This window comes from Condylostylus longicornis, unplaced genomic scaffold, assembly GCF_029603195.1.
Source record: "Condylostylus longicornis isolate FDR11 unplaced genomic scaffold, ASM2960319v2 ptg000023l, whole genome shotgun sequence".
NCBI lineage: Eukaryota > Metazoa > Arthropoda > Insecta > Diptera > Dolichopodidae > Condylostylus > Condylostylus longicornis.
Genome location: NW_026577992.1, coordinates 233,240 through 260,483, shown reverse-complemented (window position 1 = coordinate 260,483; position 27,244 = coordinate 233,240). Strand labels below are relative to the sequence as shown.

The 27,244-nt window shown below is 23.9% G+C and overlaps 1 long non-coding RNA gene across 1 annotated transcript in view; it reads right to left on the bottom strand.

Annotated features, from left to right (window-relative positions):
- Window positions 1-27,244, bottom strand: part of LOC129606981 (uncharacterized) — a 166,904-nt gene that overhangs the window by 58,509 nt on the left and 81,151 nt on the right. The window contains exon 3 of the long non-coding RNA XR_008696789.1: window positions 1,226-1,264. This is a non-coding gene — a long non-coding RNA (uncharacterized LOC129606981). The remainder of the gene's footprint in view (window positions 1-1,225; window positions 1,265-27,244) is intronic.

Here is a 27,244-nt window from a genome sequence, read left to right as displayed (position 1 = left end):
ATAAGTTTTTTGTTGTTGTTTTTTTTTCTTGTGATTTTTTATTATTTTTTTGAGTTTTTGCTTTCCGAAAGTATCTTTTGATTAAATTTACTTAAAAGAATTTCTTTGACAAATGAGAGAAAAAATTTTAAAATTCGCCTGGATGGTAAATTTTTTTTTTGTTTTCATAATACATGAAAACATTTAAAATACATAAATACAATATAGGAATTTTTGTTATGAAAACTTTTATTTTCATTAAAAAATTTCTTAAAAATTATTTATAGACATTCCAAGTTTTTGATAAAAATAAATAAAAAAAGCGTAAATAATTATGTACGTCCAAAGTTTCACCGCGACTTAACAACAATTAATAATTTTAAAAAATAATGATTGAAAATATTTAATTTAGCAAATTCAAGCCAAGAACAAAAAAATTCTTGGCACTAGACATTTTCTTAGTATTAAAATATAATAGAGAGTAGCAATTATTTATTTTACAAATTTATTGAAACAAGAAAAAGGAATTTGTGTCCCGGATGTATGAAATATTTTTATGTTTTCTCTATAGCAAATGTTAGGGTTACTCAAAAAAAAAAATTTGGATCAAACCAATAATTTGAAATGTAGCACTTTTCCCGTCAACATATAAAAATGCTGCTTTTAAAAACAATCTATGCATACCTATCTACCACATTATTAAAATTATTTTCATTCATATATGAAATTACTTCAAGGATTGCATACAATTAGGATGAAGCAAAAAAAAAAATTGAAAGAAGCGTTAACGTTATGCTCGAATTTAATAATTAGAGAAAATAATTAAATTTTTTAATGGCATGTCATTTATCACTGTATGTATTTATAGAAATTTGGAAAAGCTTGCAGTTTGGGAAATATAGGGTGCCACAAGTTAAAATTTGAGAGACGATTACTTGAGAGGGAATAGAGGTGGAAAAAAAAATTGCTTCTAACGAAATGAACTATTTATTATTAAGTAAAAGCTGCTACACTTTCAGATTCCTACAATCTACGGTCTAGGAGAAGAAGGATAGCAAAAATTTGAAAAAAACCGATTTTACATAACAGTAAATTTAAAAAATAAAATATTTAGAGAATGTATAAAACAGGTCAACATATTAAGGAAATAAAATATATTTGTCTTTATAAAGACACAAAATCAATTTTTCAATTCCACATTTATTTTACGTTAAATTTAAGTAGATAGTTTTTTAATAAAACGTACCTTAATTTTTATCAGAAAGGTTTCGCTTCTTTTGTGAATCTGTAAGAAAAGAAGAACAAATAAATTATTAATAAAACGTTTTGAAATAAGAAAATATATTTATTTGCTGAAGTTAGGGAAGAGTGGGCTAACATCCATTTTGATTCCCTTTTTTTTTACAATACACTTTTTAAATGTTCTACACCTTTGACAAAAAAATACAATTTTTTTATTTTTTCAAAGTACAAAGAAAAAATTACGAATGATATGTCAACTAGTGAAATTTTGTTTTAAAGACATCGTCCTATTAAGTAGTTAACTAACATTCAAAACGTATAGATAAAATCGAAGTTTTTCATCTTATACATTGTCAGAAAAGCTCTTATGACAAGTAAATTAAAAATCTGTAATTACTCCTCTATTTTAAATGTACGAAATATTATTGAACCTATACAATTATTTTTTAATTCATTATTATTTATCATTCGAACCTGCACAACACAGAAAAGTTCTATTGCTATTTTTCAAAGAAAAAATTATATTGCTATAGAAAATATTCTATTGCTTCTATTTAAAATAATTTTTGAAATACTTATTACAGTTTTATAAAAACATTAAAACATAAAAGAGTGAACCGCAAACATCATGAATATTTTATTACTCTTATATACTAATATAATAATGTTATGTAGGTGTCAATAAATATTCACTTTAGTATAAAAATCATAGTTCTGATTTTCGTTATATTTCCTTAAAAGCAAAAACTAAAAATGGCATGGTCATTATTCAAAAAAAAAAAAAACAAAATAAACAGAATAAATATTTTAAAAATAATTACATAAAAATTGCTGCATTTTTCAAAAATAAAATCAACAAAAAAGAACTGATCACCATAATTAAAAGTTGACACATTCCTGTTGTATAGTTACCGTCACATTCATATGAATTTATGCAAACAAATAATAAACTTTTTAGAACATATGCATAAGTATTAATGTACATGTCCCACAAAAAATAAATAATAAAAATATTATTCAATTTATGAAAAAGTTCATCACTCTTTATTCTAATAAAAAAAAAATCTGATGTGGTCAGCACATAACCGACCGCAATGTGTATTGTCTAGTTAAGTGAAAGTGTTACAGAAATATTATTATATATTAATAATATTATTATTATTGTTATTATAAAAATGTCTGTTAAATACTTCTTTCCAATTTTTAGGGCATTAGTAAGCTTATAGTTAGCATACCTAGAAAAATGTAAATTTGGCTCTTAGTAGAGTTTCGCTTTGTGCTACCCGAATTCCCTGAAATGCTCGCCATTTAGTTTCGGTAACAATCAGAACTCAAATATCAAATTTCAAGAAACTCCATCAATTCGTTCCGTAGATATGGTGAAAAATGTAAAATCGGCCCGCAGATCAGTTTTCGAGCCCTGATCTTTCCAAAAAATTTACATGTTCATTGTTTTAATACAAGGAATTCAAATATTAAATTTCAATGAAATCGGTTGATTATTTCTCTTTATATACACAAAAATGTATATTTGGCCCGTAGTAAACGTCCAGTTGCTGACGCCTGATTTCTTCCAAAAGTTAGGAGGTTTCATCGCCGGTAGAGCAAAACTTATATATGAAATTTCAAGTAAATCGGTTGAATATGTTCTTCAATATGCTCAAAAATGTAAAACAGGCCCGCTAAAAAGTGCAGTTCCCGAGGCCTGATATATACCAAAAGTTGATCGATCCGTGCCATGGTGGAAATAAACTTACATATAAAATTTCATCAAAATCGGTTCAGCCGAACTTGAGATACACGCGTGCACACACAGACCGACAGACCGACAGACCGACAGACCGACAGACCGACAGACCGACAGACCGACAGGTTGCTAAAAATAGTTTATTTACACTTCCCTACTATGGAGAAGTACGTTCCCACCGAAAACTCGATATGCAAAATTTGTTGCCATCACATAACCTACCTATTGTTTACACAATACGGTCGGTAAAAAAGTTGTTTGTTTGTTACCATAATTATCCTTAGGCTGTTTCGTTTTCCTTCTCAGTTTTTTTCCCATAAAAAATAATAATATAAACACTTTCCCGAAGCTGAACAGCACGAATTGCACACAAAACTTTTCATTTTATCAATTTTATTTTTAATGACTCTCAATAGACCATATATATAGGATTCATTCACAAATACGAGTGTACATATACGTCATATCTTGATACGTAAATTAAAGTACGTGTGAAAATTTAAGCCACTAAAAAAAAATATACAAATACTTGTGTACGTAGAGAATTTAATAGAGAAAAACAAAAACAAATCTAATAACCTGAAGTTCAATTTATAACGCATGTTATTAGGTACAATATGTTCAAGGTACAATTTAAATTCAAATATAGCATTCATTTTGCACTTTATATAAAATGCAAAAAAAAGGTTTTATGTTTTTCTAATAATGGTGCGCCAACATCGTACTGGTTTCATCATATTATACGTACATACATGTTTAGCTTTTGGCTTCAAATTAAAAACAAATCGTTATTAAAAAAAAAAAAATCAGAAATTACATTTTGGATCCCGCACGTACTTTTAGTCACTTAGTCAATTTCCATATTTTGCTTTGATTTCTTCTTTTCTTTTTGTTTTTTTTTTTTTTATAGATGATATCAGTGTAATAAAAAATGTCAACAAAACTTTTTTAGGAAATTTCATAATTTTTTTTATTTTTAATTTATGATGCCGCCGCAATATACGAGTAGTTTATGCAAAAATTACGAACTGATGGTATTTCTTTTTTTTAATCAAAATCATATTGAAATTCAAGGTAATTGTAGCGAATTTCTCTTTAACTTTTTAAATACACATTTCAAATAATTGATCGCTTTATCAAAAAAAAAATTGAAAAAATTAAATTAATTTTATGAACTATGAATTTGGAGGTTACAGGCTTACAGCAAAACTTAACATGACAATATATTATTATGGTGTACAACTCCTTTGTAAATTCGGAATATTGCAAATTTATAAAATTAAGTAGTAAACTTTCCAAAATGATAAAAGTAGAGCAACAAGTGCAGTATTGTAAACAAGTCGTCTAACTCTATTTACATTGCATATATACAAGTATGATTCATGTAATTTGAACTTCATGATTTAGGTATATAAATAATATTATATACTTAAATTGTATGAGAATTTTGGCTAGTGTAAATTAAATATACATGGTAAACAAGTAAGGCGAAGAAACACAAATATGTTTAATTTAAGAAAATGAGCTTAATTCAATTGAATTAAATTTTATTTCATATAACCTTAATTATACTTTCTGATAAAAAGGTATCGTTCGGAATTTCTTGTTTTATCAAGCATTCAAATTTTTTAGAAAACGAAAAATTTTCATAAAAACCAAAAATATTTAGAATTTTGTGAAATTTTAGTATAATATTTATTTAATATTTGTTCATTAGAATCAATATGAAAATTTCCAAAATTGAATTACCCAAAAAACACAAAGGATTAAAATTAAATTACATTACCTAAGAAACAAAGACCAAAAAGTTTAAATTAAAAATTAATTTTCGTTCCAAAAGTTCGTGACTTGTTATTGGTATAGTAAACCATTCCCTTTAAAATAAATTTTTCTTTTGATTCATTGGCACAAGATTAAAAGTGTAAAAAGAATTTGAAAAAAAAAAACATAATAAAAATAACAGAAAAATCTAAAATTTGAGAAAGCTTATCCTACATATAGGCAAGATTTTTATCTTAAATTTTTTACAAAAAAATAAAAATTAGATCACGAGCATTATTTGTATATTATATAGGTAGCTTCATAGATGAATAATCACTTAAAAAATGACTGATTGATTATTGTGATTGAATTTCAAAAGGATGAACCTTTAGATTCAGAATCTTAACAAAAAAATGGTTGTGGTAAAAAATCAAAATTAAATATTAAATTTTTAAAGCTATAAAAAAGGTGTTTTTTGGTATTTTTCCTAATGCACAACTAGCATAAATTCATAGACGAATGACTAACGTAAATTGATCTCTAAATGATAAGGTTAAAACTATCACCCATATAAATGTTTTTCCATGAGAAAGAGTGCATAAACTTCTTAGAAATTTTATATTTATTTTTTCAAAAACAATTTATTTTGCACGGACAAACTTTACTTAAAAAGTAATACTTAACTTATATGTACATCGTAAATACGAAAAAGAATAGGTTTACTGTCAGAGAAGATCATTCTTCTGCAGCTATTTCGACGGAATCGTTTTCTTCGAAATCGAAAAAACTTTTATTAAGGCTATTTTAAGTTTACAAACTAGCTAAATTAAATTGTAACTTCTTTTTTTTCGCAATATTTTCAATTCGTTTTAATCTCAAATTTAAATTCAGATGGCAAATCCGAAAAAAATAAACATTTAAAAAATCCATGAAATATTAAAATAATTTAATTGGAACACTCTCAGATTTACTTTAATTCAAAATAATTAAAATATTATTTACATATTTTTCAAAATTCACAAGAAGTTATTATTTTTCTTTTCTTATTTTGGTTCGAAATTCAAAAAAAAAAAAATATAATTTAATAAGGTAAAACACGAGGAAATTTAATTTTCGGTACACAATGCATGAGCGTTTCTTCCTCTAAAAATAAATAATATATGCAATTTTTTCTTTGATTTTTACTCTGCTTGGCACGCTTAAAAGATACGCACACAATTTTGTATTTTTCAAGGATTATTACATCAAATATTTTTTTTTATTTACTTTATTTTTAGTTGGAAAATTAGAATTATAAATAAAGGAAAGCATACATAAGTCCTTTTAAAGAGATGTACAAAAATAAAACAAAGTTATTTAGACCGAAATAAATTTTGTCGATTATACTTTATAAAATTTAAAAAAAACAACTTGACATAACGTGGTAGCCCATAATTATGAAAATAAAGTTGATATGTATATGTATACAATACCTAAAAGCATTCTATAACTTTTGAGTGCAGTTATGCATATAAATCATATAATGTGTATAATATTTATAACAGTATGCAACAGATATACAGGGTGATTCAGAAAGGTATACAACAACATGTACCATGTTAGAGGGTCGAAAATGAGTATTCCGAAAGTACACAAAATACATAATCAAGGAAGGAGTTTATTTTAAGCCCTTTACTTGACCTTTCATAAACTGTTTGTTTTAAGTCCCTATCTTTTTCGGAACGGAAGTTATAATCAAAAAAGCTTAGATAACTAGAAATTTCGTGAAAATACGTTAAAATCCCTGTATCTCGAAAACCCTTGAGATTTCACAACTACTCCGGAACAAAAGTCTTACCCATTTTCGATCTTCTAACCAATGGTAGATGTTGTTGTATACATTTCTGAATCACCCTGTATTAAAGCAATATATTTAAAAAAAAAAAAAATGAACTAATTGTATTAGACACGGTACTCTAGAAAATTCTGTGGTGTGACAAAGTCTACATACTATGTTTTATTTCGACACTTTTCTTGGATTTAAAATTTCTGTTTTGGACAATTTATGTATGATTTTTATTATCACTTGAAAGGGAACAAATAAAATTAATTTTTATCGATATTATGATGTTATTGTTGCGAGTTCTTAATATTCATCTACTTTAAATTGAATATTACATTCATCTAATTTAATTTTTGTATTTATATGTATAAATATAAAAATATATAATTATGTAAAAAAAAATGTTGATATTATTTTCTTTCACATAATCAATTAAGTAAGAAGTTCTCAACTAAATTCCCAAATGATGTATGAATAAATTTAAGGATAGTAGTTTGTCTCTACATTTCCAAAATTTCGAAACTTTGCATAAAAATTAAAAGTTAAGTTAGCGAAGGACTCCTATTTCCAAAATAATCGAAACCCTACAACAAGCTCTCTATTTTATATAAAACCTGAAGTTTCTCACAGTTCAGGATTATAATAAAGTATTCTATATTTATTTGTATAAGATATTTTACCTGATATTTTATATTTAGTTATTAATAAAAATTTTGAATATTACGATCAAATTAAAATAGAAGTTCAAATATTTAATTAGTTACGAGTATTATGGCAATTGCAAAAATCTCATGTTAATGAAATCGTAAAATTATTGCTGACGAATTTGAATTCGCCATATCACAAAAGCATTAAATTCGGTCATTACATACATAATGTAATTTTAAAATATAAAAATTTTCAAAGATTCAAAATTTAACATCATATAAATACATACATACATACATATAATGAGTATAAGCAAACTTGTCAAAATCTTTCACTAAAATACTCGTAATAACCAAAATATCACAACAATATAAAACAGGACATTGTCTATGTTCTGTAAGGTGCGTATCACATACATAAATAAAATTCAATTCATAATAATTATTGAATTTGTTTTATTTGTGACACCTGGGAATACAATAAAATAATAAAAATTTCCCAAAACAAAAAATTTTCAAAATCCAATTTTTAAAAAATAAAAATTAAGTTAATTTTCTATATAAAAGCTACCCTATAATATTTAACAAATTTTAGATTGAAAAAACTCAATTGAATATCATATCAAATCATCGTACTTTCAATAGATTCATCATATATAAGATTTAGACATGTTGAAATGGATATATCAAATTATTATCACTCATAATATAAAATATTTGAAAAGTGAATAGTTGAAGCGATACAAATTTTTTATCACGATACCTTTTTAAACCATTTTTTTTTGATTTAAGGAATAAAAATAGAAATGGAAGTATTTCAACTTTTTATATTATGGCAGCAGTACTAAAAAAATAAAAGGAATAACAACAGCATAGTAGTCCCAGCAACAGCTCTATATATATATTTTAATATTATGTAATAAATAAAAAATGAATATTGTGTATGTTTGCGAGTGATCTAAAGCAAGCAGTAAATTGGGTTAAACCTTTCAAAGAGTGCGGTTTGTTTTTTAAGATACTTTTTTTTTTACGTTGGGTTTTCAAGGGGGAAGAGAGAAAACTTTACAGCTTGCTTTTCATAAATTTTTCAATATTTCAAGGCTCGAACGCAAAAGGTTAAAATAAATATGTATTAAAAATATAAAAATGAGTCAAAAATAAAAAAAAATGAAAAAATAGGAAGGCAAAAGTTTTTCTTTTTATTAATTCGTTTGTAAATAGACGTAGGTCTTCTACATCTTTCCTTTTTGTAAAAAAAAACCCCAAATCAAGAATAAAAAAAAATATTCAAGCAAATACGTATTTTCTGATATTTATAAGGACCTTTTCCTTCATCTTTCCTTTTTATTATTCCTTTTTTTTATTTTGTTATTTGTTTTTTTATTTTCTTTTTTTTTTATAAACATATGCTTGTTATTTTTAACAGCATATTTATTTATGTATTTGTACATAAATTTCTCACAGAAATAAAAAAGAGAAAAATATTTTTTTTTTATATTTTCAAAAAAACAAGCGTATGTTTAAAAAAAAAAAAATTTATTTTGAGATAATAAGGGTAGGTTCAGGCCTACATACAAGATGTTTCATAAATTATAAGGAAGATGATGATTGCGATCTACTATAAAACAAGTATAAAAAATTTCAGTATGTGTTCACTTTCCATATTGAATCCCGTATTATAATTATCTAAACGCAGTAATAATTCTTAAAATTTTAGAAATTAACGACGTCATTATGCACAAAGGGTACAAATTTTTTAGATAATTCAACAAAAAAATCTTGAATTAGAATTACTGTAATTGGCAAAATAATTATTAGAAAACATCAAGTAAGAAAGAAAAATAATCAAAATTCTTTTCAACCAAATTTTAACTAGCTATTTTCCTAACATTTTATGAAAAATCAAGATACGAAATTTAGAGAACTTTATGCACCAGATAAGCGAAAAATGTCAAAAACTCCTTTTAACCAGATACCCCAAATATTGAAAACATTTTCTGATGATTTTCATCCCATAATGCAATTTGTACAATAAGATTCAATTTGAACGTGTAAAATTTAAATTAGTGTTACAACTAGTCAATTTGATTTGAGTTGATTAAAGCTATGTGAAAGTTTGACGCTTTTTCGGTTGCGGTAAAAAAAGCAGAAATCGATATGATTCTCATGAGCTATAAAAAAATCAAAATGGCGGTAAAATTTTCTGTTTTTACCAAAATTTATTTTTCTTTTGTTTTAGTTTATTGTCGCTTTTATGTTTAATATTTTTTTTTTAAAACTTATAAAAATAACTTGTCGATTAAATTTTTGACATAGGTATTCATGTTCTAACATCATCGAAGATAATCTAGCCTTTCTTAATAACTCCAATTAGACACAAATTCTATATTTTTCTTATTTTCTCAAGAAAAAAAAGGAAAAAAAATTTCAAAAGCCTATTTATAATCATTCTATCCGTTACTGGGCGAATCCTTTTCCTACCCTTGCACAGGAATTTGGAAAGAAATTCTTTGGAGAATTGGTGCAAGAACAACTTTGCTTGCTGTTTTCAACCAGTGCTTATTGCACTTCCGCACCAGCCAATTCCATCTTGAAATTTGCCGCATTTTCATAACAACTACAGTACGATGATTTCGTTTTTATAATGGCAGAAATAACATTTGTGTGATAAAATTAAGGAAGTCAGCAAAAATTATATTTGTGTACTATACTATTGAGACGCTTAATTATAAAAATCGAAACTTTAATTTTTGGTGAATTGTCATAAAAATTAAATATAACTATTATTGATTGATTTCTCAAAAACTCAAAAAATTTGAATAATTTTCATTCTAACAATGTTGTTTATTGATTTCCAAAATTTCATCGAAAAAATACGTAATACAAGAAAATTTGAACTAAACGAAAACTCAAAATAAACATTGCCTTATAAATTCAAATTTATACGGAGTTAAAGATTTACTTGCGCACTAGTGTGTACAGCATTTGATATGAGTTTGTTTGTCTTTTAAAAAAATATGAATGACAAATAAAATGAATTTGTTAGCAAATTCGAATTTAAAAGATTTTTTTATTTATTTTTTTTTAATTCTACTTTTTTTTCTTTTTATCCTTTAGTAAAAAAACAAAAAATTTTTGTATAAATTTTTTATATCCCTTTTTTTATAAAATTTATTGGAAAGACAATGATAACAAGCCTTATATCTACTGTTTACAATTATATGTTGTCTTCCTACTACATATGCGTTTAAATTTAACAAAAAATAAGAAGATATGAGTAAAATTAAATTTCGTATGAAGTTATTGATTAAAAACAATGACTCTGGTTATAACCCGTTATACAATATTAGAGACGAGCTCAACTATAAAAAAAACTAGAATATAACGAAAAAATTTTAATAAAATAATCAGTTTTCAAATTTTCAAATAAACAACTTTCTTGTTCTATCTTATGCAGACAAATTTTTAATTACGAAATTGTGATGGATTTGCTTAACCTTCTTAAAATAAAATTATTGTTTAGTTAGTAAATATAATTTTTGTATTTGCTTGAAAATTTACTCTTAGTTCCTTTATCAATAATAATTTTTATAATTGATAAGAAAATTGCTCATTTAAACGATTTACATATGTTCTATTAAAGGAGCTATTTTGTGAGCAATTAATTTAATTTAGAGCAGTAGAACTTATTTCGATCTTTAACTTAGACCAGTAGAACTAATTTCGTTATATATTAAGAACTAATAAGAACCAGTAACAATAAAAATTTATTTTTTCTCTATACATTATACACAAAATATCATTATACAAAATTAAAATAAAAAAAAAAAGAGAATTATATATTCTTCATCTTAATAATGACATTCTTTTAAGTAAAATTTAATATTACGAACTGAATAATAAAAAATTTTCATGGTTTACACTTTCCACAAAATAAAAATTTAATAAAAATCTAATTTATATTAAAAAAAAAAACAAAAACACTTAGAAGAATAAGAATTAAGAGAAAAAAAATCAATTAAAATAAAAAAAATGTCATTTTTTGTCCTCCTCTTATTATACAAACAAAAAGGAGCTGCGAATAAAAATAAATTTTGCATAATTCTTAAACATAATTACCTAAACAAAAAAGAAAATAAAAAATAATTTGACACTTAAACCTCTTGGCTTTGCTTTTCTTTTATTTTCAAAAGCTTACAAAGTAAATATAAAACAATTTGCTAATAAAACCAAAAAAAAATTGATATTCTCAAAATGGCGAATACCAATTTTGACTGACTTTTTGTATAATATTCATGAAAAATAATTATATTATACTTGATTTTATTTGTTTTGTTTATAAACCAACAAAAATGGAGGTTCTCTCTATATGTATATAGGTTACAAATACATACCTCATTTCTACAAAAAAAAAATCAAAACCAGAGATCCTAAGCACTGACTTCCCCTAATTTCCACATCTTAATACAGCTTTAGTAATTTGTTCTTTTTTCAGTTTCTTTTAAAAATTATATTGGTCTAATTCTCTTTACTTTGGATCTTCTCATTTTACATTAACACTCAGGCCATTTTATATTGGAAAAAAAAATTTCAATTCGTCAGTGTAATCTTTACAAAAAATAAAGTAAAACAAAAAAATAAGAGAAAAGAAATCACATTTTTTAAGACCAATTTTTAACGCAATATTTTTAAAAAATAAAAACAAAATGAAAATCCATTAACATAAATTATAATAAAAATTAAAAATATAAAATAATAAAAAAGCAAAACAAAAAAAGAAAAACAATATAAAGGAAAATTTAGGAATTACATACAAATTTAATGTACAAGATGATCCGGCGACGGGCAAAAGAATATGAGAAAAAATTGTAAATTAAAAAATCACTTACTTTCAAATTCAAGTGGGATTTTTTGGTACACATAAGCATAGTACATATAACTATTTTGTTGTACTAAAATAAGCCTTCTAGAGAATAAATTCGCATGAAAAACATAAAAGAAAATGATAATAAACTATTTCCAAATATTCATAAAATCATGCTGGAATGCATTTCTATAAGCTCCCTCAAAATCTCGATTGAAAAACTAAAATCTCGATTGTCTACTATTATAAAATTATGAAGTAGATAAATAAATATTTTAAATAGCTACTTACTAGTTTTCTTAGAAGTTGTAATAAGAATTAAAAGAACATTTTCATAATAACACGCAAAGTTTTTGACATGCTTAAAAATATATGTTCCGGCCAATCACGCACGGCCTACAAAATGTCTGGGCCAGAAGTGTAGTACTTTGGTTTTTGTTAAATTATGCGGAAAAGTCTTTGTCAAACCCTAACTGGATTATACTAAGATCAAATTCCAATTTAGTTCCATTAACACTTCACTTAAACCAGAATATTACACTATTGCATTGTGAACCACACTCTGTATATAAGAAAACCTAAATAATAATAATATGTAAAACAATAAAATATTTTATTTTATAGTAGTTTCTTGTTTTCTCATTTTTATACATTCTACTCTCCTTGGCTTTGGCAAAGCTTCTTTTCATTCTACAAAATTTAAAAGGCATTTAATTTAGATTAAAATTTTGACCATGGATTACATAATAATTTTAAAAACATTACAATTACCAATAAATTTTCCAGTTTTATCATCCTCTTCAATTTTCATTTTCATTCCCTTTGTTCCCTTTTCTTTTCTTATTTTATTCGTCTTTTCCTTTTTGTTCCTTTTCAGATTTAATTTGTTATTTTGTTTATTTTCATTTTTTTCATTTGGTTTCGCACATTTCGCCAATTATTTTCGCCTACTTTTAATCTTTATTAAATGTACATATATGTATATACGTTATATGGGTATGTTTATATACATAAAATATGTGTCGGAGCCCACACGCATTTTTCAATATACTTGCAACATAACTAAGAATATCAACTGATTTTGGTTTTAGAGAATTATACGTTTGGATTATATAGCAAAAAATAGGGAGACAAAATGAAAATAACACCAAGAATGAAAATTGAATGAAAATGGGAACGGAAAAACAAAACCATGAAAACCAACACACACTTAATGGATATTAAGTGTAGAGTTTTATTTTTCATTTCTTCTGTACTCACACTACCCAAATCGCAGGACTGATGCTCTATTTGAGATTATTATGTTCTTTTTCTGTTCTTTTACTCATTGGGTTTTTTAGTTTATTTTTTTTTTGTTTTTTACGCTTAAAACGTATTTTAAATCTATAAATTAGGTTTTCTATGCTCATATACTTACATACATATTTACAATCCTATAAGATATTTTTCCTATCAACAGTATATCAAGTCTTGAAATAAAAATAATGAAAAAAATACAAAAAATGCAAAAAGATTAGAAAAGGAAAAACATGATGACTAGCTGACTATGATATTTATTTTGAGTCTTAATTCGTAAGCATGTTCTTATGTAATACACATAAGACAAATATGGGATGCTTTTCCATAAAAACAGAAAATTATTTTAATAAGAGAACAAAAAAAATTTTTTTGGCGAAATAACAAAATTTTTAAGAAAAAATTTTGCTGTTGTCGTCTGTTTGTCTTTGACGATTCTTAGACTTTTGTTTCAAATTATTAAAAAGAAAAAAGAAAAGCAAATTATTTGTTCCTGCTGCTTACGGGAAAAATATTCTTCTATTACTAATTATCTATTACTTCGGATTTCCTATTAAAAAATTCAGAATTAGTCTTATTTTATTAAAAAAAATTATTAAACTCTAAACGGCGACTAAATATTTTGTGTTCGAAAAAAAACGGAATCTGCTCACAACAGTAGTATTTATAGAAGCAATTTCATCCTAACATATACAACGCTGCTCACATTTATCAAGAGTGCAATAATAATCTAGGATAAAGTTTGAAAATTTTACGGCTCCGACTCTAATTTCAACTGCAAATATATTAAATTTAATTATCAATTCTTTTTTAACTCTGATCCTGACAACAAAATTCAAATTGTTGTTTTCGCCTCACAATGACTTAAAATCTGACATGACAATAAGATTTTCTCTTTCATAATATACTTCTACTTCATAATTATTATTATAAAATTATTATTTCCACATTGTAATAAATAGTCAAACTGACAGTATACAAAGACGAAAAATATTATTGTTTGGTCGAATACCACATTTAAGGCCACAAATTATCACACAAAATGTGTATTATACAAAAAGAACAATGAGATGAGACAAGAAAATAAAACGAAACAAGCTAATGAAAGACATACTAAAAGGAAAAAAGGACGAATACAAAACAAAATTAATTTTATTCGCGATTCTTTAGATCTAGATATTCAAGTTTCTTTCGTTTCGTTTCTAATTTTCATTAGATTGTCTTGTGTTTTTTTATGTTTTTATTCATTTTTTTTTCTTTTTTACTAAGATCTTTTTTCGTTTTTCCTATATTCTATTTTAAATTTTTCAATTTCAGGATATTTTTGTATTCTGTAATTTTTTAGATTGTATTTTTTTTAATTCATTGAAGCTTGCATTTAATGTAAAAAACTCAAAATAAATTTAATTTTTCTTATATCAAACACTCAAAATATTCTTTTTTGATAATTTATGATGAAATTAACAATAATTATTTTAAGATTTAGGGGCCAGAGTCTAAACTGGAATAAAATATGCAAATATACAAAACATTTTTAATTACCATATTAAACTCTAAGGCATAATGTACTTTTGCGTTTATTTGTATTTTTCAAGAACAATTTATTTAAAGAATTTATTTACGTTATGTTAAACGAGACTGTGAGTTATTAAAAATTGAATTTCTAACATAATGTAACAAAGTTTATATACTCGTACTTTCCATAATCAACTTACAAAATCAAATCGTATTTATTATGGCTGCCAAATTTATGAAATAAAAATCAAATAAGAATTTAAGGTGAATTTCAATTTAAGTTTTAAAATTTGGGTGCTTAAAGAACATTTTCCTAATTTTATACAATACTTTTGAATAGTAAACATATTTTGCGATCGCTTATGTCTCGATTACATCAAATTTTTAATTATTGTTGTTTTTACGTTAAAAGGAACCTTATTTGATTTTTTTTCTTATATCATTCCAAATTTTCATCTTTGAACTTTTGTTTTTATTTACTATTATTTTGTAAACTCTTCTTTTATTTTGGGTTTTAACCTTTTTGCTCACACAGCATTATTATAATATTTTGACTTGCGATGGGTCAAATATAATATTAAGTCCTGCCAAAAAAGAACTTCATTAAAATTGCAAATTTTTTCATGAGAAAATTAATTGTTAAAAACACTTTAAAATTTTATATTTTAAGAGGGAATAATATAATATGTAGAAGAGAAAAGTCTATTTTCTGGAACTAATCAAAATGAATAAAGAACCATATAGTATAGGAAATCTGTGTTACCAATTGAATATATAGGTAAGACAATATTTTATTGGAATTTTTGTTATTCAAAAATTAAAATTACTTAACAGTTTAATTAATTGATGCAGTCCAATAAGCAAATAAAACTGATTAATTATGATTCAGGATTAGGAAGACAAACACTATAAATAATGACTTTATAAAATGTTATTAATACTTGTATAATGAAAATTAATTATTATTCTTATTTATAACTTTATTATATAGTCAAAGCAAATAATAAATATTGAACACTTTACGTGCACAACGTTTAACCATGTATACGTGCAATATTTTTTCATAGTATAACAGCTATTAATTGCTATTGAAACACGGAAAGTTTGAATTTATATTTAATTTAGAAAATTGAGAAATAAATATTTTGCTTTTTTTTAAGAGAAAGATTATTTTTTAGAATTCCTAATCCAAATCTCTCCCCAAATTTTATTAATATTTTAATTTTATAGCAGACAATTTTTTAACAAATTAAAACTTTAGTCCACCTCTGACAGCAGTTATAGTGGCTGAAGAAAATCAGATTGAAAAAATTCTGTCTAATAAATATTCAAGCTGTTATGAATTTTAGTTAAGTTTGCATAATGGTAATGTCAATTTATTTTGTGACTTACAAAAATGGCTATACATAATATTCTTGTCACACGTACCATAAGTTACGATTTACGTAAAAAAGCGGGAAAACCCTTTTATTTTCAATCTACATTGAAAAACGTCATCTTTTCTAAAAGCTCACAAAGTGAGAGGAATGCCTGCAGAGGAATATTATACTTTAAATATGATGAATAGTGCAATAGCAGATTTTAGATTCAAAATAGCTGGAAACATAAGTAACTCAATTCAAAATAATTGAATTTTTGTCTAAATTGTTTTCGAATTTGAATTAAATGCCTAAAATAATTTTAAAAACTCATAAAATTTTATAATACAAGGAACAAATCAAAATAATAATGAAATGAAATTTTCATTTTTATTTTTTAATAAAATTTATGAAATTTGTTCTTTTTTTTTTAATTCTACATTCTATCCAAATAACATAATTAAAAATTTATAGTCTCATTTATTTTAATTAATTAAGAAGAGAATATTTTTATAAATTTTCTTCCTTTTATTTTTATTATATAGTAAAAATAAATTAATTAAATAATATTAATTTTATTTATAATTTTCTCTCAAAAAGATAATTTTCATCTTAATTTATTTTTATTTAGTGTAAATATTTATATTAGGAAACGAAAAAAAAAGACTGAGAAAAAAAAAATTTAAGATAGACAAAAAAATAAAACCAAAATAAAGAAGAACATAAGTGAAAAGAGAAACAGAAAGAGATAGAAAATAAGTTTTAAAAATATTTTTGGAGCCCCTATATTCATGCTCATTACATTCAAATATATTATAATTGTTTGTGTTTGTAATACTCAATTAGATAAATCGCACATTAGAAACAATATAGAAGAAAATCAGGATAACATAAAGAAAATAAAAAGAAATAAAAAAAAAAACGGATGTTAATTTTTATTTTATTTTAATTTTTTTCTCTTTTGTGTTTCATTTAAATTAAACTTTTCGATAGTATTCTGTTAATCTTGTTTTGTCCTTAAAACTATATTAATATTACGGTATAATTTTATGCTCGTGTATGTGCTATCGAATGGATTGTATTCGTTTTATTTTGGTGATTTTTTTTTCCTTATTTCAACTTCTAAAAATAATATAATTTTTTTTTTATTCGCCGTTATATTTTCTTCTCTGTTAATTTCATTTTGGTGTTTTCTTTTCAACATTTTATTTTCTGTTTTGTTTTTCTTTGTTTTTAATTTTTTTGTCTCTTTTTTTTTACATTTTTTATTTTCTATTTTTATTTTTAAGGATTTCTTTTTTCCTTCATAACAGGATATTGTCCTGTTTTCATTTTGTTTCAATTGCGCTTTTTTATTTGTTTTTCTTTTCTCATTATTTTATTATATTTTTTTTACTTCTTTTTTTTTCTTCTCATTTTTTTATTTTCATTAATTTTATACACATTGACGATGTGGATTGAATTTAAGAAGCAATTTTGGTGCCTCTAAGTCTCAATAAATAAAAATGTGAAAGTGTATTTGTACATTTTCACTAAATATATTTGACATAAATATATTTTATATGAATTATTTAAGTAGAAGATTTAGATTTACCACATTAAAAAAAATTTCCACTGTAAAATCTTCTATACAATATTGTGGATTCTATTTTCTATAAGATATTATAATTTGTGTATAAGAAAAAAAAAAAACCTAATTACTTACAAAAGGATTTACAAGTCAGAAAATTCAATTTATTTCTTAGTTAATACAAAATGTCAATAATTAGTCAGTAATTGTATTTTAGAGGACTTAGAAGGAAGGAACTTTCAGAGCCGGTTAATAAGCAATTACCTTCAATTTGCTATAAAACTATTTGATTTCTTTTAAATAATAGCAATAAGCTTACTAAATTAAGTTCGTAACACGAAATATTATTTTGCAATTTTAAAAATTTTTCAATATCGGATTGGTTTGGCAGCAGCAAAATTTTATTATAGGAATTCTTTAACTAAAAATTGGTATATAACGGAATGTAACTGCTTTTATACATTATTTAATGAAAAGAGAATAGTAAAAGGAAATTGAATTCTGTTGAGCATCAATTTTTTCTGATATTGATTTGTTATGGTCTCTTTATTTTTGACTTATTTAGTTTCTTTCATATTATATACTCATTGATGTAATAAAATTATAAAAATTTATGTTATTAATGATAATAAAAAGTTTTCGGCTAAATAAATTCATCTGGCAACCTTCTTAAATTTTAGTTATTACTATATTTCAATTTATTTAGTTATAGCGTTACGTTAAACTATAATACAATTCTTATAAGGACGAGTAAATAAGCAATAAGAGTAAATGAAGAAAAAAATCTTTAGGCGAAAATGAAAATTTTTTTTTTTTTTTATTAAGCCGTAATCCTTATTATGGTTTCTTCTGTTTCTTCTTTGAAAATTGTAAGCCCTAAGTCTTAAAACAAAATGATATATACAAAACGAAAAGCCTCTCTGAAAGGAATCAAAATAAAATAAAAAAGATAAAATATGAAAAAAAAAACAAAAATATCAAAAGAGAAAATACTAAAATAAAAAAAAAATAAAATAAAACAGAAAATGAGCAAAGTCCTTTAAAAGCTTAAAGATATGTCGTTTTAAGTTATTCATTTATTTTTCTAATGAATAATATATACGTGAAGTTCTTTTCATGCTCTTTACGATATTTTTACTTCTCCTTCGTTTTATAATTCATTTATTTTCCATTTTTCTTTTATGCATACGAAAATACCAGGACACAACAATCTATATCTCAGTACTTAACTTCTTTTTATACACAATGTTATTTTCTTTTTGTCCTTTCTTAATTGTATAATAGTTAGGTAGTTGTAAAAGAATGTTCTTCAACAGTAAAATTATGATGACGAATTTATTTCAGCTATTAATTTTTTCTTAAATAAAATTCATTCTCTTTAAAGTGACAGATGTATTTTTAATGACAAATAAAACGTTAAACGAAAATTTTTTATAATTGTTAAGAAAACTATTACAATATTATAATAGTTGTTATTCGATTATAGTTTATATTAGGTTGTTCTAGTTTAACAACTTTAAAAGTATGAAAACCTATACATATATATAATATTTCTTTAACAATTTTTTTTTCAGTATACCCCGATTAGCACAGTTTCCAAATATAATTACTTTCCTATAATTGCTTTTTGAATTGTTTACTGTATACAATTTGTGTGATTTACCTTTAATACGAATTAAAAATCTGTGCGCTCTGGGGAAAAAATAATATTGCTAACAAGCAATAGCGCGTATATTGTTATAAAATAAACGACAAGCTCCCGCTGTTACATTCAATATTCTTGATCGCCTGTATTTTCGGAACTAGTAATGTTTTCTCCTATTTTAACAGATTAATTACTTGCTTTATACTTATATTTTTTACAGTATAATAATTTATGGTTTAAAAAATATAATTGAAATTCCCATTAAAAATTATACTATATATAGTTTATTGCTATTACGAAACATTTTTTATATGAAATTTTTAAGTATTTCTTTGCTCTATGCTCTTTAGAAGTGAAATAAATTTGCAAAGTAAATTAAGTAAATTAAATTATATAATTTAAATTACACAGAAAAATTAAAAATATTAAATTTCTGAGCTTATTTAAATTTCCAACTAATTAAATTAACATACTTTTTATTACTCTGATTAAATTGAAATAAAATTTTTCCAAGAAATAATTATAAAAAATGATTTAAGCGTTTTTGACATACTATACGTTATGTATACTAATTGTAAATTACGTGGCAATTTGTAAATTAAAAATAAATTCTGAATAAAAACGAAAATAATTTTTATGGTTTTAGATGTTGATGCCTTTTAAAATATTTTAATGAGGAATTATATTTAATTTAACAATTCTTTCGAATTTAAACAACATTGTTATACAACTGATTTAAATTTTTTTTGTTTTTGATAAAATAAAATTTAATAAAATCAAATTTAAAATTAGATTCTTACAACTTGTACTTCTAACAAAATTAGATAAAAAGTGATCTTGCTACTGTCGAAAATCCCGCCCATCCGAAATTATTTTAAATTAGAAGCGGAGGAAGCGACCTAATTCTTCCACCGCGACATATCATTAACATATTTTTGTCATAATCCTAGACAAAATGAAAGATAAATAATCTTAAATCGGTTTTTAACTCTTCTTCAAATTGAAGTAAGGTTAGGGTTAATAAAAAAATTTTTCTTGTTTTCTCTTTAAAAACAGAATTTCTTCAGTAGTCTGAGTTAAATATATTATTTTATTGTTGATTAATTAGATAATTATGATATATTAGAAAAATTGTATAATGGCAATAATTTTCATATTCATAAACAAATAGCATATTGTATTGAAATATTTTACAAAATTTCACACATAATTCTTTTAACTATTTAAAATTTTAATTCTCTAAGCAATAAACTTTTGTAAATTCAAATCATTTATTTCTTGATATACAAGGATAACTATACAAGAATTTATTTCATATTGATGCAATTAATTAAATACTGCAATCATTACATATTATAATAATGTAAAATAATAAGTCTAAAACTAAATCTTTGTATACTATTTATTAAATACAACATAAAATATTCGAACAATTATTATATTGGGAGTAAATTAAAACCATAAATTAAACTGTAAATGATTGGTTCATATCCTTGAAAATATTATTATTATAATAGTAAGTATTCATGGATCATAAATATTTTGGAAATTTATTTATATGAAGCCATTATAAATATACCCAAATACACAAGTGCATCAAAGGATCTTTGTTTAATACTTAAAATTTTATGCAAAATTATATTTATATGAATTTGCTTAATGTAAATGTGAGTATATCAATAATTTTGTATATGTATATTATATGATTTATCGAAAATAGAACGATAAACTGATAAATGTTTTAGGTATATCATTAAGTTTTCATAATAGGCAAATGGGACCATTTGTACTCTCATTAATATACATATAATTTAAAAAAAAATCAAAAATTTTCTTTTATACAAGAGGTTTTTAAATATAATATTTCATATGGATCTTCGTATTTGATACATTTCTAAAACAAAATGGAAATTTGATAAGGTAACAGATTTTGTAATTATTTAAAATTTAAACGTACTTAATATGCGTTCGATTTTAAAACTACATTGTGATTGCAAAGTAGAATAAACATTAATAAATAGTAAAAGGAGAAAATAGATTTTGTACTAAAATACAATACATTATTGGTTATTCAGAAATAATAATTAGCAATAAAATTTAATGTGTAGTTCACGCATCAGTTCAAGATTTTATTGAAAGGAAAAACACCATTATTTGTTCCTCAACGAATAACTTGAAAATTTGCATCAAGAACGTAAACGAAGGAACTACGTTCTTGTGCTTGTTTTATAGTTACTCTATCTTAGCTCAAAAGCAAACATTACAACATAAATACTCTGTTTTCCATAAAAATTTTGTAATGGATTAAAATCTTGGTTAAATCAGAACATTCAGAATAATGTGGAAAAAGCGTCGTCAAACTATTCTGAGTTATATTTTGAAAAACATACCGTGATCACGAAAATCTAATTACATTTTCAAAAATATTAACAAAAATTTATAATAGACTTTCTAAATCAATTTTAATTTTTGGACAAAATTTTGAATCGAAACTTATATCCAAATCGGTTTTAGTCAAAAAAATATAAATATGTGGCTAGTCACATCAGATCATAATATTCTCTAGGAAGGTTTAATCGTTAGTGCAATTGTCAAACAGAATTAATATATAATGTTTCAAGAAATTTAGTTGATTTCTTTCTAGATATACTTAAAAAAGATATATTTAAGATATGCTTATAGATAAGCTTTGTTTCAACAACTGATTATTGAAAAATTTAAGAGAACTTGCTGATAATATTCCATGTATATATAAATTTAAAAAGAAACCTTACAGAAGCTTGCTTTTGCATCATATTGTCGGATGAAGGTAGGAGTGATGAAATTTTCAAAAATTCCATTTTTCAAAATGATTTTTTTTAAAAATAATCTAAACGTATAAAGTTAGTAAAGATTTAATTGCTGGCGTCTAAAATATCAATTTATCAGTATACTATATGGCTATTCGAAATTGAGATAAAATTTCCAAAATAGCTTATTTTTGTCAAATACTGCGCGAAATGCAAAATTTGATGACATCACAAACTTCTCTGTGAAAAGCGCAAAATTATCAAGCCTATTATTAAAATAACAAACTGTAAAATAGAATATAACACATATATCTTAATAATCTCTTAAATATATCAGTCGCATCGATTCGCGCCTACGTTTCTCTTTTGGTACTTTTTGTCCTTATGATAAAACGCAATTTATTTTACAATTTTTCCAGCTTAGTAAAGAAAAAATAATGGAAGAACTCATTTCTATTAATTCTTAGCTTGAAATTTTTCTCTCTCATAAAAACTGCCGACTGAGTTTATTTTGGAGACTCTATGCCACACATATTCACTTAAACTTATAAGAGAAATTTGAAAAGAATATTTATAGTGGCAAAAAAAAAAATATTCTCATCAACATTCCGCAACGACAAACCGTTTATTTTCGCAGATTTTATTATCAAAATAATATCTGCTTTTTTATGAATATATTTTCATTTTTTTTTTCGGGGATTTTCATTTTTGGTTGCTTTTACTATGCTATGTTTGTTCGAAAACGTGCGATAAAAAATAAAATAAATGCGCCATCAGACATTATAATATAAATGAAATACGAAAAAAAAAGAGAAAAAAAAGTATCAATAAAAAAATTTATCGAAATATCTAAAAAGTTATAGTATTAGGAAACCAAAACGGGTCCTTATAAGAACAATGAACAAGAAAAAAAAAACTTCATAATAGCATAGGAGGCACTAAACCAGTTCGTAATATTATAATGATTTTCTCTCTTCCTCTCTATATTTTTTTTTTTCGTATTTACAATTATTTTAAACGTGTATATTATTATATGAGCCCAACATGAACATTATTATGTACATAATGTATGTATAAACCAATATACATACATATATATAGTACGTAGAAATATTCTATTTATTGTATATTTTTATGTATGTGTATATGAGCCAAATGAGGGAGGTTTGCAAAATTGTTCCATAATAATAAAAGTTCAGTAAAATGAAAAGTAAAATAGTTTCAAAATGAATCTGAATGAGGTCTTTGATTAAATTACCAATGGAATAAATGCTAAATTTTTAAGACACCAGACCTTTTCTCTCTTAAAATATACCGTTATATTTGAATAGGGAAATATTGTACATTTATACATAATATATATAAAATAAAATTTTCTAAACGCATATAATATTTATTATTATGTAAATTAGCAGTGGTGAATATTACATTTCAATAATGAAATTTTAAAATGTTGTTTTTAAAATCAATGTTTATGTGGACAGACACATAAAGCTTATTTAAAGCTTAAATCATGACTTCTAGAAGTTGACACACCAAGGATATGTAACGTAATTTGAATAGGATATAATTAATGAGTGCTATAAAGAATTTCTATGAAGATTCTAGTTCAAATAAAATGATAAGTATTTTTTTATTTTAAAAAATTAAGACTGAATACTTGTTTTATCAAATGTTGCGTCTTTATAAGGAAATATGTTCAGAGATTCGGATATAATTAATACATTTTTATAAATAATATTCAATATTTTTCTTTCAATACCGAAGTGAATTAACACCTATATTAGTTCTTTCAAATAATTACAAAAGAGTTGCGAAATTGCTGATTTTCTTGAAAGTAAAAAAGTATAAAGAATTAAAGTTTAATCAATTTTCTATGCTATCTACCTAATTAACTGTATCGTTCAATAAAATATACATTAAGTTGTTCTCTTGGAATTTTACCTTTTTTATAGTAAAAAAGATTTTGAGGTCCTAAACATAAATATTTTGGACTTATATGATTTACAAAATTTGAGGAAGGCAGAACAAGTATAAAAAATATTGCATATCTTTAGGGGTTCCATGTATAAAATTTATTGAAACTAGGGGAATTCATAAAAGATTCTTAAAGAAGCATAATTTCATAATTCACATCATTTTTAGTTTTAATTTGGAGTTTTCCTCACTGATTAACAAAATAAAACAAAATCCATTTATGTTTTTGCTATAAATATTTTCGTATACATACATGGTATACATACACTTATACAATTATTAAACTAACAAATATACAATCAAACTTCTTTGTGTGTAAATATATATACGAAAAATAACAAGAAAAAAGTATAGCATTCTATTATATTCGAAAATTTTTATTGTATATTTTTTGTGGTTATTTGAAAAACGCTGAATCGATTTTTTTCACACGCATATTAATAGATCTTTTAATATATACAATGTATATTTTAATAGAAAATGGAAAAAAAAAAAGTATTATAATAGCTAAAATAATAAGAAATATATGATATTATTATAACAAAAAAAAAATTCAATAGACTTAAACTCATGTTTATTAATTCTATCACAATAATATTATAAAATGCCTTACGTACATAAAAGCAATATACTTATACATAATATAATAAGCATTTCTATTCAATTCGTATATACATCATGATAGTATTATATAAAATAAATCTGTGTTATATAATGATATACACATAAAAAAAATACAAATAAAAAATTCTGAAATCTAATGGAAATGAAATTAATGCAGTAGGATGCTGGGTTTTTCCATTATGGCTTAATAATATTAAATTTTCTTTATTTATTTAACTTTATTTTATTTTATTATATTTTTTCATTTTTATTTTTTTACAATTCAATAATAAAAGCCTTAAATAATAACAATAATATTAAATGTATACACTAACTAGATTTGCAATAATACTAAAAGAGATTTTTAAAATTATTATAATATATTATTATTTTATATATTATAATAAAATCAATAAACAGAACACGTCTAATATTTATTTTAATGCATAAATTATAAAAAAAAATAAATAACTAAAGTATATTATATAAGTACATATAACAATTGATATAATGCCTTTTATAATGAAATACGATATAGTTTTCAATAATGATTTAATTAAATGAATTTATTCTTAGAATTTTCAAGATTAAAAGGATTATTATGGTGTAAAACGAGAAGAAATAAATTAATTGTTAGTTATTATTCTATATAGTAACAAAAGAAAAAAATATAATAACAAAATTTTTCGAAAAATTTCGAGTTTTGTAAAAAAAATTTCAAAAAAAAAAAATTCTAAAATGACGAGTTGTATCTGGAAAATCATGGGTCAAATCAAATTAATTTTAGGACCAAGAATAAAGAGCAATAAATGGCCTATAAATATAATTACATATTGTATGGTTCCGAAGTTATAAGCATTTATTTATATGCTGGAAAAGTCTGGTGCCTTTTTTTGCAACAGGTTGTAGCTCGAAAACGAGCATATCTGCACCCTCCCCAACCATACAATTTTTTGCTAGAAATTGATAAAAGAATCATCCCTGAAATTATTCGCAATCTTATACGAGACATCCTGTATGTATGAGTAAAATATTTCCCTTTTATATTGCATGATAATTTTAGTAAAATAGAAAAAAATTTATCTTGAATATATTTCGCGATGAGGAAAATTTATATTTACCTTACCGATCATATTTTATCGTAAAGAAACCAAGAATATCTAAAATAAAATTTATTAAAAAAAAATATCACTTAGAATTTCATTACTTAAATGATAAACAGAAATTCCAATAAATTTTTCCAATGTCGACAACACTAATAGTTTGAGTTCTTTCGAAACGTGATAGGAATATGTTTTACGAATGTAAAACTACAGTGACTGAAATTTGTGAGCAAACCAAATTTTCCAGAAAAAAAAATCAAAAATAAACATAAAATTACAATATCCAAAATAATTATTACCTAATTTTTGTTTTTTTTTTTTTTGGCCTCAAAAATAATGATTTGGATGAATTTATATCAGACACAAATTGCTTACGTTTAAGCAATTTGCATGAAATTACCCCAACAAATTAATATTGCATGAAAGAACCAAAACTGTCGTCATTCAGACACAGAAAATGCGGCTATCAAATTGCATAGCGAAATCGTTATCATTTGGTGAGGGAGGAAAAGAATGATGGAGAGTTAAAAAGGGTTAGAGTTTATTAATAAGAGGGACACAAAAAATTTTTAGATCAAGTTTTACGAGAAAACAAAGAAATATTTGTGCCACAATACCACAATACAACCCATAGTTAAACCATTCCTACCATAATTTGTACTGTGATGACGAACATTGAAAAGCTCTACTAACTTCAAGTTATCCGAATTCTCTCTAAATGACATCTGCCTCAAAAAAAAGGTGAAATAACGTTCCTCGAAACAAGTTGATGAATAAAACTAAGTCAGTGATTACCCTACGAGAGCACAACGTTTGCAAGTCCAGCAATAGTAGGACATCTTCATAATGATATGAAAATAATGAAAAAAACAAATACTGAAACCTAAACTGGATATTTTATACCAGTTATTTTGTTTCTAAAAATATTTTTCTAATTTATTGCTTAACGTTGTTAAATAAATTTTCAAATATAAGATATAGCAGATTAAATAAAAGATTAGCAAAAGTTTTAAGAGAACTAAATTTGAATTTTAAAATAAAAATATTTCAACTTTTATTTATTTAATTTATTTTTCAAATTAGAAGGACATTTAATTTCTCTGTAAAATTATAATTATTCAGAATAACAACAAACTATGAATTCTACATATATGTATATACATACATACATTTTTCCATCACTTAAATTCATTGCTTACATAATATCATCAATGTCAATGGTTATATAAAAACAAAATTATTAGGTATTTGAATTTCAGCCATATTTTTTTTTCGTTACTACCAACATTTAGAATTCTAAAAAGTAATTTTTTAAGATGGGAGCAA